Source organism: Pteropus alecto, unplaced genomic scaffold, assembly GCF_000325575.1.
Source record: "Pteropus alecto unplaced genomic scaffold, ASM32557v1 scaffold3, whole genome shotgun sequence".
In the NCBI taxonomy this organism is placed as follows: domain Eukaryota; kingdom Metazoa; phylum Chordata; class Mammalia; order Chiroptera; family Pteropodidae; genus Pteropus; species Pteropus alecto.
The window spans coordinates 57,779,182-57,794,964 of NW_006442484.1; the positions used below are offsets into that span (position 1 = coordinate 57,779,182).

Consider the following 15,783-nt stretch of genomic DNA (forward strand, 5'->3'; position numbering starts at 1 on the left):
GAAAATATTTTTTATTCCAAAGAAACATTTTAACTTATATTTGAAATACTCTGATTGGTGAATGTGTTGTATGTATAGGTCTCTACAATCTCTAAGATTACATATAACTTCTTTGAGATCAGTAGTCTGAAAATTTTTCTTTCGGGGTTACATAGTAAATATTTTATACTTGTGTGGCATAATGTCTCTTTTGCAACTACTCATTTCTGCCCTTCTAATGTGACATAAGCTATGACAAGGCATAAACAAATGGACATGACTGTTTTCCAGTAAGACTTTACTGCCAGCCTGTGGACTACACTTTGCTAAGCCATGTGCAATATTAATGAAGACATGAATATTTGCTTTTTTTGCTTCATTTTTCATGATTTCTAACTTTTGACCACAAATATTCATGTAGTATTATATCTCAAAATATTTAAAATTTTCTAATATTTAATGAAGAAAATGCAAATATATGCATATACTTATTAAATGTATCAATTTTTGCTATGTGTATACATCTCTTGTGTAATTAGGTTAAATTACACTGACATGTGTATACTATTATTTTGATTTCCTACATCATATTTATATTTAATTTCAGAATTCAAAAATACTTTAAGGAAGCAGACTTGAAATGCTTATTTCTTAATAGTTTTGTAGAGCCCCACATTTGATTTCACATAAATTATCTTCATATTCCCACATTCTATAATTGCATTGGTATGAAGACCAATTTACTTCTTTGATTTATGTTATATATGATCTCAGTCCTTGCAGTATGCTATATATTGAAATACCACAGACTGAGTAGTTCATAAACAACAGATATATATTTCTCATAGTTCTAGAGGTTAGGTAGTCCAAGATTAAGGTGCCAGCGTGGTCAGGTATTAGTGAGAGCCCTCTTTGAGGTTGCAGACTGTTGACTATTCCTTTTATCTGGTGGAAAAAGGGAAAAAAGATCTCTTTGGAATCCCTTTTAGAAGTGCACTAATCTCATTCATGAGGTAACTTCAACTTCATGGTCTAAACACATTCCAATGGCCCAGCTTCCTGATACCATCACATTGGGGGTTTGAATTTAAACAAGGATTTTAGAGGGACACAAACATTCAATCCATTCAGCTACTGTTACCTTTTTCACCATCACTGCAAATGTCAACCTAATGGAAAATACTATTGTTGTGGAAATAGTTTGAGATTATAGACATCCTGAAAGGCTGAGGGATGTTACACATTTGAGAACCATATTTTGAGAACCTCTGTTCAACTTTATTCAATAGAAATGCAGATATCACAGCTCGTTAAATGAAGATCAGTACTGAGTCCATGTTTCAGTCAGTAAACCAATCAAACAAATAGAGCTGATTCCAACTTCTTGGGCTGATTTATTAAATGAGAGCAAATGGTGCAAGTAAGGTTTTAATGTTGTTATGAAAATAGTTTTGGCCCTGTGGACCCCCTGACAGGGTCTCAGGGATGCCGAAGTGAGGGTATCTCTGAACCATTCACTAGAGCATACTGAATTCTCATACTCATAGGAATAGAGGCAATAATTGTGGCAGGATTGGCCTTGAAGAGACTAAGGCATTCCTTGCAAGGCAACTGCCTCATTAAGGGATAATCAGACAGTAGAAAGCTAGTTTCCTCAGACACAAGAAAAAGGAAGCTCAGAGGTAATCAGGAAGTCAGACTTCTTACTTCATTTCCCTCTTTATAAACTTTAAACATCCAAAATTGTTTCTCTTAATGATTGTTTTTTTTTGTCTGTGGGAGATTTATGCCATGCAACATAATTTGTTATTTTGTGCTTATTTTAGCCTCTATTACAGTTAAACATTGTGAATATAACCATTTATTACTGACAATTTCATATATAATAGAGAATATCCTTTTCTAGAAAGTATCACTCAAGGACTAGTCTGAATGGTTGTACAATTGTCTTTCCTTCTCTGCTTAGTTTAGAAATAAAAATGTAAAAAAACCTTTTTCATCGTATCTATGCTTTTAGAATATACTGATAAAAAGCAATGTTATTACACATATTTTCTTAACTGTGTAAGAAAATTTTAAATCATTAAAATCATTTAACAAATTTAATGGATGTTCATCGATATATGGATCAGTGAAAACAACTGTACTATTGATTGAAGCCATTTAGGTTTCTAATATTGATAATTCTGTTTTATTATTAACTAGTTTAATATGTTACATTGTAATGGTATGTTGTTTCTGTTTTAAATATTAATAGATAAAGCAGATTTTGTTAGCTTTGACTGGGTTTTCATATTAATAGAGTGAAGTCCTATTTTACTTTGAATGATATATATATTATTATATCTATATATTTAGTTGATAAAGTCCTTATACCATTTTGAAGTGTTTCATTTTCTTATTATAGGTAAGCTAAATTTAAAATATATTCTTTAAAAACAGTTATATAACAAAATGTTTATTTTGTAACAATTGCTTTTTAAAATTTAATGCCTGTTTTTGGTATATTTAAATAGAAGAAATGACTATCACATTCTTTTGGATATAAATGCAGTTTTAAAACAGAAGTTTTATAGATTTATTGTATGAACAAAAATTGATATTATAATTTATTTTTTTATTAGATCTTCCCAATGATAAGCTTAATTTACATTAGATGCATTGTCCTTAAATTTGCCACTGAGTTACTAGCTCTTTCTGGAAGTATTTGTCAGCATTGATATCAGTATTAAAAACAAAAGAATAAAAGTGTCATTATTTGCTTTAACAAATCTCAATACACAGAATGCTCAAAATAATTAATAAAACTTTGTAAATATTTTATTTTTTTAGAGAGAGAGAATGTTAATTTTATTCTAATGCCAACATATTAAGCAAATGGTCTCCAATTTAACTGAAATAGACAAGAATTTTCACTAATAAAAAGTCGATATATAAGTAACTGTTTTCACATCTATATTTTTTTTCCTAGTCAGTTGGTAGGATAATGTGCTGGAAATTTGGTCTCTTTTCTTTAAGAGAAAGCTATTAGGCTGTAGTCCCTACCTAAGACTCTTCTTTTTTTGAATTTTATTAGTTTCAAGTATACAGTACGTTGGTTAGACATTTATATAGTTTATAAAATGACTCCCCTAATTGCTCTTTCTCCCCTCTGGTTCTCCATCTAGCCATTACATTAATGCCAACTGCATTCCCTAAGCTGTGCTCCCCAACCCTGTGACCATCTATCATCTGCTAATTTGTACTTACTTCTTTAACCATTCACCCCATTTTCCCAGCCCCCCAACCGACACCTCTGGCCGTCACCAAATTGTCCTCTATATATGAGTCTGTTTTTGATTTTAGTTTGTTGTTTTTATTCCTTAGATTCCACATATAAGTGAAATCATATAGTATTTATCTTTCTCTTTGTAAATGTTTTTAAAATAATTTTGTAAAATGTACATAACATAATTTACTGTTTTAACCATTTTTTAAGTGTACAATTAGTGGCATTAAGTATATTCATATTATGTGTAATCATCATCATCATCCAATTCCAGAACTTTTTATCTTATGAAACTGACACTTTTACCCATTAAACAACATTCTACCCACCACCAAAAACAAAAACAACAACAAAAAACCCTACTGGCAACCACCAGTTTACTTTCTGTCTCTATAAATTTGATTACTCTAAGAACCTCATGAGTAGAATCATATAGTATTTGTCCTTCATTAATTGCCTAATTTCACCTAGAATAATGTCTTCAGGGTTCATCAATGTCGTAGCATGTGGCAGAATTTCCTCTCTTTTTAAGGCTAAATAATATTCTATTATATGTCTATTCTACATTTCTTTATCCATTAATCAGTGATCACAGGTTACTTTCACCTTTTGGCAGTTGTTAATTAATAATGCTGCTGTAAACATGAGGATGCAAATATCTGTTTATACCCAAAAGAATTGCTGGGTATTACAGTGATTTTAAGTTTTTCAAGTAACTGTCATACTGTTTTCCTTAGTGCCTGCATCATTTTAGATTGCTACCAACAGTGCACAGGGGTGTTAGTTTCTTTGTATCTGTTCTGAAAATGTCTCATGTACACTTGAGAAGAATGTGTATTATGTTGTTGGGCGTTGTAATGTGTATTTCTATTAGATATAGTTGGTTTATTGAGTTGTTCAGATCCTCTATTTCTTTATGTCTGGTTGTTCTATCTATTAGTGAGTATCCTATCCAATAATTGAATTCTCCCTTTAATTCTGTTAATTTTTGCTTCACATATTTCGATGATTTATTTTAATTACTACTTGCATATCTTTTTCAGTTCTTTCATTTTTAACTTATTTGTGTCTTCGGATCTGAAACGAGTCTCTTGTAGACAGAAGGTAGTGGATCATTTGTTTCTTATCCATTCATCTAATCTCTATCTTTTGATTGGAGATTTCAAACCATTTACATTTAAAATAATTACTGATAGAGACTTTTTTCTATTTGCTACTTATTTCTATGTGCCTTATAGATTTTTTTGTCCATAACTTTCTGCATTACTGTCTTTTATGTTTAGTTGAGTTTTAGTAGCAAAATGATTTAATTCTCTTCTCATTTCCTTTCGTGTATACTATGTAACTACTTCTTTGTGGTTACCATAGGGATTACTTTTAGCATCCTAAAGTTATAGCATGTTATTTGAATTTATACCAGCTTAACTTCATTAACATACAAAATTTCTGGTTCTGTACAGTTCCATTTCCACCTACTTTCACTTATTGATGTCACAAAATTGTATCTTTATGTATTACAAACATAGCGTAGTAACTGTTTTATGCAATATTTTGTTAAATTATGGAGAAAACAAAAAGTGGAGTAACAAACCAAAGCTAAAATAATACTAGTTTTTATAATTGTCCATAGACTTAGCTTTACTAAAAAGATCTTTATCCACAGAGCTTTAAGTTACTACTTAGTATTTTTTCATTTTGACCTGAAGACCCCTTTTAGTATTTCTCTCATGGCAGGTCTAATGGTAATGAACTCTCTCAGCTTTCGATTATCTGAGAATATCTTAATTTCTCCCTTATTTTTGAAGAACGGTTTTAGTTTTGCCAGATACAGGATTTTGAGTTGACAGTTTGTTTTTCCCCTTTAGTCCTTTGAATATACTAACCCATTGCCTTCCAACTTCTAAAGTCTCTGATGAGAATTCTGAATCTTATAGGGGATTTCTTCTATGTGTTGAGACACTTTTCTCTTGCTGCTTTTAAGATTATGTCTTTGTTGTTGGTTTTCCACAGTTGGATTATAATGCGCCTCATTGTGGGTTTCTTTGAGTTTATTCTGCTTGGGATTCATTGAATTTCTTGGATGATTCTATTCATGTCTTTCCTCAAAATTGGGAAGTTTGGGCCTATCATTTTTTCATATGATCTCTCTGCTTCTTTCTCTCACTTTTATGCTCCTGAATTCCCACAATGGTTATGTGTGATTGTCTACATTATGGTGTCCCAGAGGTCCCATAGGCTCTGTTTACTTTCTTTTAGTAATTTTTCTTCTGATTCTCATATTCGATAATTTTAATTTCCTATCTTCAATTTCACTAATTCTCCTGCATGCTCAAATCGTATTTTGAATCCCTCTTGAGAATTTTTAATTTCATTATTGTAGTTTCAGCTTCAAATTTTTTGTTTGTTTCTTTTTATGTGTTTTAGTTCTTTATGATGTTTTTATTTTATTCACAAATTGTTTCCTGACTCTCTTCATATCTTCTTTTAGACCTTTGAGAATCTTTAATACGGTTCATTTAAATATGTGTCTACTAAGTCACATATTGTTTGGTCTCATTCAGGGACACTTTCTCTTATTATTTTCCCCTTGTATGGGCACTACTTTTTTATTTCTTTGTATGCCTTGTGATTTTTTGTTGTTGTTGTTGAAAGTGAACATTGAATTTCATAATGTGATAACTCCGAAGATCAGATTCTACCTCTTTCCGAGATTTTCTGCTTTTTTTTTTGTTTTCTTAATTGTTGTATGTGTCTCTGTGTCAGGGATAAGCCTGACATGTATACTTAAAATCTTCTGAAGTTTTCTGAGCTTGCATTCTCATGACAACTTTTTAAATTTCCCCATCCATGTGGTTGCTTTTGGATGCCCTAGTCTTAAATATCTGGCTCTCAAAAGGGAGAAAGATGAAAATGAAGAGGGATAAAGAAGGTTGACCCTTTAAATTAAGTGGAAGTTGCCTCACTCAGACGGGTAAGGGCTTTCAAAAATAGCTGCCCACTTATATGCCTGTACCTTCATGATTGGAAAAGGTAATCAGTGATCAGTACAAAGGCCCCTGATATTAGAACACAAGGTCATTTTGGCCATCGTGATTTCTTCAGGCTACGTGCAAGCTACTCCAAGAATGGCATAATAATCAGGAATCAAAACACCTTGTAACTAAGAAAAGTCCCAAATCAGATGTCTTCATGGGTGAATTCTACCAAAAATTCAAATTGATACAATCCCTTCATAAACTTTTCCATAATATATAAGAAGAGGGAACATTCCCAAACTCATTTTGTGATGCCAGCATCATCCTGATTCCAAAGCCAGTCAATGACAACATTTAAAAAAGATAATTACAGGCCAATATTTTTGATGAAAATAGATGCAAAAATCCTCTATAGGCACCCTAGCAAACCGAATTCAAAAACAAGGTGAAAGGATAATTCTCCAAGATCAAGTGGTATTATCTCTGGGTTGCAAGGATGATTCAATATATAAAAGTCAATCAGTGTGATAGACCACATGGTCAAATCAATAAATAAAAAAATCGACAAAATTCAACATCCTTTTATGATAAAAACAAAGTAGATATGGTATGAGAAGAACTTAACTCAGTACAATAAAGGCTATTTATGAAAATCACACAGCTTAAATCATAATAGGGAATCATGAAAACCTTTTTTTTTAAGACATGGAACAAGACAAGGATGCTCACTTTCACCACTGCTATTCAGCATAGTATTTGAAGTCCTAGACAGAGCAGTCAGGCAAAAAAAAAAAAAAAGGAAATAGAAAGCATTCAAATCTGAAAGGAAGAAGTAAAATTCTCTCTGTTTACAGATGGCGTGATCATATATGAAGGAAACTTTAAAGGCACCACAAAACAATAGAACTAATAAAGGAATTCAGCAAGTTGCAGGATACAAAGTCAACATACAAAAATCAGTGGCATTTTATATTAACAATGAAATATTCAGAATGAAAATTAAGAAAATAATCCCCTGTATATTATCTACAAAAAGAATAAAATACCTAGGAATTAACTTATCTAAAGAGGTGAAAATTATAAAACATTAGTAAAGGAAATTTAAAAAGTACAAGTCAATTGAAAGACATCTCATGTTTATGAATTAGATAAATTAATATTGTTAAAATGTCCACACTGCCACAATCAATCTATTGATTTAATAAAATCTCTGTTAAAAACCCACTGACATTGTTTTTACAGAAAGAAAAAAAAAAAACTCCTTAAATTTATATGGATCCACAGAAGACCCCAAATAGCTGAAGAAATCTCAAGCAAGATGAACAAAAATGGAGACATCACACTTCTTAATTTCAAATTATACTACAAAGCTATAGTAATTAAAACAGTATGGTAGTATCTAAAAAATAAAAGAAAAAAGAAAAAAAGACTTATAGACCAATGATACAGAATAGAGAATCCAGAAATCTACACATTTATATTTAACTGATCTTCAAAAAGAACACAGTGTGTAAAAATAGTCTCTTCATTAAATGGTGTTGGGAGAACTGGATAGCCACATGCAGCAGAATGAAAGGACTCCTATCTCATGCCATACTCAAAAATCAACTCAAAATGGATTAAACATTTAAATGTAGGAACTGAAACTATAAGACTCCTAGAAGAAAATATAGGGAAAAGCCTTCATTCTGGGCTTGGCAATGTATATATTTCTTTTGGATATGACACCCAAAGTGCAGGAATCAAATGCAAAAATAGATAAGTAGTACTAAATAAAACTAAAAAGTTTCTGCACAATAAAGGAAACAATTACTAGTATGAAAAGTTAACCTGTGTAATGTGAAGAAATATTTGCAAAACATATCTGATAAGGGGTAACCCCAAAATTTATAACTCATATAAATTAAAAAAATACAAATGACTTGATTAAAAATGGAGCCAATATGCAGCATGGTGATGATAATTAACAATATCATATTATATACTTATAATTTTCTTAGAAAATATATTTTGAATTAAATCATCTCAATGAAAATATTTGAGATAAAATAAAAACACCCATTACCTTTGTAAGCTAATAATCTGCTAATTATTTGGTGAGCATTGTTCCAGGTATCTTTCTTTGCAAACACACTTATACATATATACACCCATATAAACCTCCACGCAATTTTGTTTATAGTGAGATTTGACATCCTTTTTCCTGTCTATCAATATGATTTAAAAATTGTTCCCTGTTAATAAATTTAGATTAAAAACATCATTTTAGTGATCACTTTATATATACTTTTTAATGTTTATATATAATGATCTATTTAAGCAGTCTTCAGTTGTTGGAATTCTAGGTTTTTACTATATTTTCGATATTTAAACTGCATAAAACAAACATTCTGTTAAAATACTGCCTTCTTTTTTGATACTGTGTTAAGTTACATTGATAAGTATAAAATAGAGTATATCAAATTATAATTCTGATTCATTACTATAGCATTGTATTTTAATTTATAATTTTCGATTAGATGTACTCATTTATTACAGAAGTAATTTGGTAGACAGTATTCTAATTTTTATATTAGAATACATGTGAACTTTTGTTGTTCAATTCTGTTTTCATTCTGAATTCATAAGAATTTTTATAGCCAAAAAGCAGATCGGCTTTTGCAAATTTTTAATGGATACAAAAAGTATGCATGTACTTTATTTGCAGTATACACAAGTCTTTAATTTACATTTCTATTTAAATGAGCTTGTTAGTTATTCAAATCCTCTACTTCATTGCTCAATTAGTACAGTGTTGCTAAATCAAAAAATACACTAAAATAATTACACCAACACAATGAAATACTTTGACATTATTTTTCGTAGAGAAAAACTAAAACCCTAAAAGTTGCTATACATGCATACTATGCAATATTTAAAAAGGCATGTTGTAAAAGTGTTTGTATTGTATAACCTTATTTTTGTATGCATACCCAAAGGTGAATCAGATAGCTGAATGGAGACAACCAGGAATATATGCAGAACATATATTCTGAGGGTTTAACAGTTTAGCAGAGTATTGATGACTGCCTGTATGTAAGCAAACTTTCTGGATCTGGGAGAAGAACTATCTGATCATTAGAGGGAACAGTATTAAGTGGTCACACAGAACTTGGTGGGATAGTGCCTGTTGCCATGAGCCAGACTCAAATCTAATAATTCAGAGCATAGACTAATCACTGCATAGACTATTCAGATGGGTCTTGACTTAACTGTATGGAATAATGAGCCCTAGAATGAGAACTGCTTTGGTTCCATTTAATACATTTTAAAAGCAAGACCTAAAATTATTACATTTTATAAGTAACTGTGCCCAGAATAAAGTTCAAGAATAAAAACAACAACAACAAAACAATAAAAAGGTGTAATTCTGACAATGTTTGACATCCAGTCAAAAATCAGTAGGTATGCAAAGAAGGAAGAAATATGACCCTTAAAAAGAAAAATAAATTAATCAAAAACAGCCTAGAGCTGATATGGATGTTAGATTTAGACAAGGACTAGAAATACATTATAATAGCTGTATGTCTTCTTTTCAATAAGATAAGTAGACACATGTAAGATAATTTTTTGTCAAAGACCAAAATCAAACTAGTAGAGTTTAAAACTACAATACAGTTGAAAATACCCTGGATGTGATTAATAGCAAATTATACTCAACAAATTAGTGTGCTTGATAAGTAAACTAATAATTTCACTCAGATTTAAACCTCCCCCCAAATGTACATATGTCCACCAAGAGACATGTATATATATGCTGGTTCTAGTATTTATAATAACCCTTAAATGGACAAAACCCAAATGCCCATTAATATTAAAATGAGTCCATGGATTATGGCACATTTATGAAATGTAAATAACATACAGAAATGAAAGTGAACAAAAATATTCATCTCTAACAACATGAATTAATCTCACAATGTCATCAAAAGTATCCAGATCCAAAACAATACATATAGTACGATCCTATTTATATAAAGTTTGAAACTGGCAAACTATTTTATCATAGCAGAAATCAGAGTAGTGAACACATTTGGGAGGGTAGCTGTTTTGAGAGGCCATAAATGAGAATCTGATATGCTGGAAATATCCCATTTCTTGATATAATTGGTGGTTGCATGAGTGTGATTGCTGTGATGAACCTGGACTCTAGGGTATTTCCACAGATGGGAGAGAGGTAGGAAAAAGCCCATGTATCAGATAAAATGATGTATCAAATAAAATGAGAAGTGAGGGAATATGCTGGCACCAGGAACTGAAAAGCCTCTTTTATTTCTCATAGATTTTTTGTTTGGATCATGCAGAAAACACTCAGTAGATAGATACCTGTTGAATTTTTATCAATATTAAAAATTTCGTCAGCCTGCAGAAATATAAAATTTACTCCTGGGATAAGCATATTGAGAGATCTATGGAAATAAAGTTAGTGACATTTCTCCAAAGTTTTTATTTCACCAATAATATTTTTATGTCATCCTTTCATATTATGCATTATTCATGTCTTGGATACCTTCATATTTTACATAAACTATCAAATGCCATACTTCATATTGTCTTACTGAAGAGTCAGTGTCATTCAAAATTGTTCAGTGTCATATTTAGTTTGCTAGATTAAAAAAGATGATTGTTAGCTTCTGACGGGCCAGAATTTTGGGGGAGAAAGTGTCACACTTTAAACAGCTAATTAAATTAACATCTATATCACTCTACGTACACGCCTATCAGCAGTTCTATTTGTACTGCATTTGCCAATTTATTATATTTACCAGTGTAACATGAATTGCAGTTTTGGACTGACAACTATTCCTGTTTCTAAGACTGTTGTGACAATGCTCACAGTACTTGACCCTAAAGATAGCACTGTGTTTTGTATCTATATGTACAGACTCTTCTAGAAGAGTGTTGTATTAATCTTTCCTCTCTGAAAAAGGACTTTTGTATCATTTTGTAAATTTTCCCTGTACAATTATGAGAAAATATAGTTCCCCCCAAAATAAATGTAATGTTAACCATGTCAATGACAATGAATTGATCAATCTAATGAATTTCTCTAAAAGTTGATTGCCATTATTTTTAAATATTCCATTATCAAGAAATTCCAACCACAGCTTGTTATTAGTGCATTTGTATACAACATATAATTATACATTTATTCCCTCCACTGCATTGACATACACAGGCACATGCACGTATACACACATACACACTCTTTATGAGAGTCCAGTTTAAATATGTATGAAAATATTCTAGATTTTTCCATCAGCATAAAATATCTTATTTAATAGAATGTTTCTGGAGAATATAATTTGTGCATTCTGATTCTATTACATAAAATTCTGAATCTCCTAAGGAATATTTTACACTTTTATATACATAATAAACAAAACTTAAAAGGAATTGAATTTTCATGTATAACTCATGATCAGCATTTACAAAATGTCCTTTGTTATACCCTGTTACTTAGAATAGTGCTTCTGGGATTTTTGATATCAACAGCACTCTCAAAGATGACAAAGTTGTTACTGGGACAGTACAGCATCCTGTGGAATTATCTGAGTTGGTATTGTTATCAAGACTGCATTTTTTTTTCTCTATTGACATCACTCCCCTAAACAAAATATAAAAGCTATATCCCATGAACATTCTTTTCAGTGACCGACCAGACATCCACTTGACCTGAAAAGTGTGAGACCAATTCCATTTTCTTCTCCTTCTCCTGCTTTTTTTCTCTATTAAATATACTAGATATTTGAGCTAATATTCCTGAGCACCTCATCTTCAAAACTTCTCTCTAAAATGGGGATAGTATTTTCCTTGCTGGTTTTGTAAATTTGTATTTTACTGCTTATTTCTTATGTAAGGGAAGATAATTAATATGAAAGTGTCTGAATCTAAGTATTAATGAAGTATCTAGTGTCTGCATTCCAAAATCAAATAATCAAGACTTCTTTGATTATTCCTCACATAACATATTATTTTGGAAATGGGACAAGAGCATTGGTAGGTTTAAGTTCTCTCTTTTGTATAGCATATCTTGAGGATTGGACTTTTGTATAGCATATCTTGAGGTACTGTACTTCAAAAAGAAAAATATAATATCAGAAGCCCATCAGAAATAGTCACAGAGTCTGTAGGATAGTGATAATATTTCTGTATTCTTTCTATTGAGTATCTTTTAGCACCTACCTGCTCAGATGGGTATTTGAAATAAATTGTAACTTTTTTTTTTTTTTTTAAATCTCCCACACCGTTTCATTGCTCTCCTTCCTCAAAGTCCTTGTTTGATAGAGGGCAAGCCTTTAGGGACAGTCTTATCTGGTTTTCTCTAAAGTAGGTTGGGGACTTCTCCTTTCAGTTCTTTAAAGACTAGATTTAAAACTAAAATGCTTTAGAATGGAATATCTGCAAGAAAAGACAAACCCTTGCTCCTACTTACATACTGACTATGTCATCAAGATAAAATCTGTGTTACTAAACAAGGATAAAAAGGAATGAAAGGAGGTAAAAAGAAAGTGTGTAACATGCTTGTTAGTCGAATGTCTGATTTATTTAAGGTTCTGGTAACCTCTAAATCTCAACCAGCATGCACTAGGAATGCTGTTCATTAGGAAACAGTTTCTGCACTCTTTTTTTTCTTATTTGTCAGATACTCATCAGCCACTTCCTCTGAATTATTAGTTCCATACACCAAAAGCTAACATTTAAGATAGAATTGTCTGTCTTTTAACTATTATAAGAAGAGCAAACAGTCTGATAACAAAATGGCTTTGACAACTTTAAGTGGTAATAATTTTGTTTTGGGGATTATACTTCCAGTCTCTGAAACAGAGAGTTCTGTGCATATTTGTCCCCAAATTTCTACTTTGCCACTAAACAATCACTTAAGGGGGCATGACATAAGATTCTGAGGGAGATGAATCCAAAGTAAATACTATATCCTAGAGAGGTATAACTCGCATGGGATGTTTAAACTACATGTTGAATTTGCTGCCATTTACACCCAAGTTATCCTCATGAACTATGTTAGTATTTGCATGTAAAAATTTACTTTCATGGATGTCAGCTAGTTTTTGATGATGATTCGCAACACACACACAGACTCACATGCACACACAAACTGCTTTTGTCTTACAACATATTTTTCTGGAGAACCTTCTTGCCCTGTAGCTTTTTATAAAATCCTGGCAACAAGGAGTAGGGTGGGATGGCAAAATAGTGGTTAGAAAAGCTTAAATATCAAGTTCAACACTCATAAGTGCAGCATAAAGTTGTGCTTTAGACACAGAACTTTGTTTGATTCCTCCAATTATTAGCCGTAGGAGTTTGGGAAAGTTATTTATGTTTTCTTTGTCTTTGCATCCCCATCTATAAAATGCCAGATACAGTTTATGTAAATATATCTATAAAATGTTCAGAAACATTTCATGTAATTATGAAAATTATATAATTTATAAGATGTTTAGAAAACCATAGGTAAAGGTTATATATATGCTTATCTAATAAATCTTTTATTTATTTATTATTATTTATGCCTACAGCACCTGGTCTTCCTAGGTGGTCTCCCATCCAAGTACTAACCAGGCCTGACCCTACTTAGCTTCTGAGATCAGATATCAGGCTTGTTCAAGGTGGCATGGCCATAGACTATGGACTGTGGCTCCACTGGGGTGTGAACCCAGGACCTTCTTTGTAAAGCAGATGTGCTAACTGCTACACAATAGAACCACATCCTTGTTTAATAAATCTTTTATTGTACAAGTAATTTTTATCCTAAGTTAACTAGTCTTGGATGATTGTCTCAAATGAGAGAATATAGTGCTCAAAAGGCATCGTTTCAATTTGAGTTTATTAATTCATCTTATGTTATATTATGACCCAGATTCATATTTTAACTTAAAACAGTTGTTTAAAATTAAATATGATAAAGGTATAGTAAATATTTCAACATGAAAATACTTTTAAAAGCAATGACACATAGAGAATGACTTCCAGTCAAGATAGTGGAATAGGTTAACCCTGTACTCACCTCCTCTCACTTCCACATTAATACTGCGAGTAAATTGTAGAAAACTACTATAGAGAACTATCTTAAGACTAGCCGAACAGAACTCCTATAACTAAGGACTTAAAGAAGCCATGTCAAGACTAACAGGAAGGGTGGAAACACAAAACGGCAGGAAGTGCAGAGTCCCAAATAAGATGAGCACAGGTTTTCAATTGTAGTGCAGATTGTCAGTGATGAAAATGTGCATCCTCATGACTCTATATGCTCAAAAGTATTTAGCATGTGTCTTGTATTCATAATACATGGTTAATATTTTATTTGCAACATAAATATTCTCTGATACATCTTATTTGAACTAAGTTTTCACTAATTCTAACACCCCTCCACATACACACACATACACACACACACAGAATTTTCCAGATAAAGAGAAGTTAGTAGTACACTGTCATGACTACAGTAAATTTAAATTTATGCTTATTTAATTATTGATAGTATGGAAAGAGATTATAAAACTAAATTCATGCTGTTTCAGGGTTTGACCTTCATATTCTTACTGTCTGCCATTATACTTTAAGGGAGATATTTTATTCTATGGGAAAAAGTGATTAAGAGCATGGATTCAGGACAAGGCTGTCAAAATCTGAGTTCTGCTAAGTTCTTAACTATGTTGTATTTCCCTTATCTATAAGTGAAGATAATTAACTTATCTCACTGTGTTGTTAAAAGGATCAAAAGAGTTGATATTTGTGAAGCATTTACAACTGAGATAACAACTTAGTAAGCGTGCTTTATAAAAGTAAATAAGAGCATAGATTTGAAGTTCAGATATAAAGATATTTAAATATATTTTTTCCACTTAGTATATTATCTAATAACGATCAATTAATCTTTCTGATCCTCATATTTCTCATCTGTGAAAAGGAGATCATATCTCTAAGTCCTAAGATTACTAAAAATATATATGAGAATATATATATATATATTTTATAATTTTGAACTAGATAGTTTAGTCCTTACCTTGAATTGTGGGACATAAGAAAATCTGGGTGACATATAAAATATGTAAGGGCATCAGAGAATAGTGAAGAAAGTGAATAAGTAGCAGGCCATGAGTTAGAGGAGAAGTTAGATAGACTTAGTAAAATGAACTTAGAATTTACAGTCATGTTTTTCCTTGGAGGAATTTGAAGATTTCAAACCAAATATGTTGGAGTCTGGGTTAAAGATCATAACTTTTGTCTGTCTAACCAGGTACAGCAACAATAATTGGTTATTGCCTCCCCCCTCCCATCCCTGAATATGAGTATCTGGAAACAGAAAAACAGTTGCAGAAACTGTAAACCAACTTCACGTTCTTCTGGTCCCTGAAATTATATTTCTCCTCTCTGGAGGGAAATAACATCATTCTTGCTCTAAAATAATTTCTACACATGTTACAAATACGATGTCTGGCACACAATAAAAATATCCAGGCTCATAAAAAAAGTAAGAAAAAGTGAAACAAAGCCATGAAA

General features: G+C 31.5%; 1 pseudogene; it reads right to left on the bottom strand.

The window, feature by feature from the left end:
* Positions 1–13,790: 13,790 nt before the first annotated feature.
* LOC112470703 lies at positions 13,791–13,906 on the bottom strand (annotated as a pseudogene).
* Between the last annotated feature and the right edge of the window lie 1,877 nt (positions 13,907–15,783).